Source organism: Hippocampus comes, unplaced genomic scaffold (assembly GCF_001891065.2).
Source record: "Hippocampus comes isolate QL1 unplaced genomic scaffold, H_comes_QL1_v1.1 scaffold394, whole genome shotgun sequence".
Lineage (NCBI taxonomy): Eukaryota > Metazoa > Chordata > Actinopteri > Syngnathiformes > Syngnathidae > Hippocampus > Hippocampus comes.
Genome location: NW_017805881.1, coordinates 22224 through 24547, shown reverse-complemented (window position 1 = coordinate 24547; position 2324 = coordinate 22224). Strand labels below are relative to the sequence as shown.

The 2324-nt window shown below is 43.0% G+C and overlaps 1 long non-coding RNA gene across 1 annotated transcript; it reads left to right on the top strand.

Annotated features, from left to right (window-relative positions):
- The first annotated feature begins 369 nt into the window (after positions 1-369).
- Positions 370-1288, top strand: LOC109527224 (uncharacterized). Its single transcript, XR_002170494.1, has 3 exons — positions 370-789; positions 950-954; positions 986-1288. It is a non-coding gene; the product is annotated as an uncharacterized LOC109527224 (long non-coding RNA).
- Positions 1289-2324: the final 1036 nt, after the last annotated feature.

Here is a 2324-nt window from a genome sequence, read left to right as displayed (position 1 = left end):
AACAAGTGAAAATGTGAAATTAGGAGGTAAAATAAAGTGCTTATTCGTTTTTATTTAAAAACAATATTTTATGCAAAGTTTTTGGACTCAGGCGGTTTCTTTTTTTTTTTTGCAGAGAATTTCACCTGCTTTTGAAAAAACTCTTTCAGATGGTACTGATGAAGCAGGGGTGCATAGATATGTGACAGCAAGTTGGTATGAAGGGGAATCCATGGTGTTTCTTTCTCGCTTTTATTTCGAACAACACTCGAACCTTACGTATCATTTCCTGAATCAGTCACATGGTACACCCCCTTCGCGGGGCTTCAAACGTCACGACTGACGTCATCAACACGCGCTTCGACCCCCCATTCATGAACCATGGAGGGATTAACACCCTCTGCAAAATCCTCCAGAATTTTGTAGTCAACGTGCTTAAACCTCCACCCGGGGCGTCCACCATCTCTTCGCTGTGCTAAAACATATTTCGTTGAATCTTTGTGTTGGATTGAAGTCGTCTCGTTGAACCTCGATATGTCTCGGCCTAGCTTAGCTTCGTTTAGCTTGCTAGCATCTAACGGAGAGGCGCTCGTGCTCAACACAGAGCTCCGCAGAGATCGTAAGCGTAAAGTGTTGTAATTTTCGTGTGAAAATGTGCGCAAGAAAGACAGCAGTGTACGAGGAGGAACTCTGTGAAGAAAAAGAGGACCACAAGGGACAACGTCAACTGCTGGACGCCATTCGCAGGATGCAGCCAAGAGTTGTTCTTCACAGATTAGGTTGGGTTACGCTGTTCGTCTCACTTGTTTCGTAAGCTTTCTTTGTTGTTGCAATTTTCGCACTATGTTTGCAAGAAGGACATCAGAATACGAGGAGGAACTTTGTAAAGAAAAAGAGGACCACAAGGGACAACGTCAACTGCTGGACGCCATTCACAGGACGCAGCCAAGAATTGTTCTTCACAGATTAGGTACTGTCACGCTGTTCGTCTCACTTGTTTCGTCAGCTTTCTGAACATCCTTCATTTGCTGTCTTTCTTTTACGCAGTGTGTGTGTATATGTGTGACATGGGTAACAACTGTGACGGTCTCGAGCTCCACGTCTCTGCCGCCTCAATAAGACCAGACACTGGGATGTGGCTTTTTCTCTCTTTTTATTACTGAAAAACAGCATGGCAGGAAGAATGGTGAAGTCGCATTGGGGTCTCGGACATAACTGAGCATCAGAAAAGCACTATTAACTCAACGGGTAAAAACTTCCATTCGACAAAACTTAAATAACAACACAAAAAGCAATTTGGACTCGGGACAAATCAGGGGACTAATGAAATACATCGCAGCATCGAAAAAGGGAAAACAAAGTGAAATATTGTCATGAAATTAATTAACTCAACGGGTAAAAACTTCCATTCGACAAAACTTAAATAACAACACAAAAAGCAATTTGGACTCGGGACAAATCAGGGGACTAATGAAATACATCGCAGCATAGAAAAAGTGAAAACAAAGTGAAATATTGTCATTAAATCAGAAATGAATCCGGACCATCAATAAAATGCGACTTACCTTGTGACTTCCCTGGTTGTTCTGCCTGAACTACGGCGGGAAGCTGGTGCCATACTGTGCGCTGTTGCGTCACTTCCGTCATAATTTAATAAACTTAATGTGTCACTCCGATACATATGTCTATACATATCAAGTTCAAGTACAAGTTTATTGTCAAATTCATCCATCCATTTTCCGATCCGTTTCATCCTCGGGGGGGTGGGTGCTGGAGCCATTCCCAGCTGTCTTCGGGCAGTAGACGGGGGACACCCTGAACTGGTTGCCAGCCAATTGCAGGGCACACATAGATGAACAACCGTTCGCGCTCACAGTCACACCTCGGGACAATTTAGAGCAGGGGTTGGGAACCTTTTTGACTTAGAGAGCCATGGAAGAGAAATATTTGGAAATGTATTTCAGTGAGAGCGATACAATATAGTGTATTTTTAAACTGAATTCAACAAAATGTCAGTATAATACGTCTCTGAATGTATTCTTTGAAATAATTGTGTTGTAATATTTCACCATTTATGTGAATGGTTTTCCATGCCTCACGATTGCTAGTGGAATTATAATCAGCTTCTCGCGAATGCCGAATGTTATCGGGACTCGCAACGAAGCTAAAGTGCGTCACATAGATGCGGAACTGAAAAACACGTTTCGATGGGACTGGTTGGATAGAAAGCTGACGGTGTCCCCAGTAGGAAACAGTAAAGAGGCACATTGTGCTTGTGTCGGATTTCGTGAAAAAGCTCGATGTCGCCGGTAAAGCTCTGTGTACAGTGTGTGACGATGTCATTC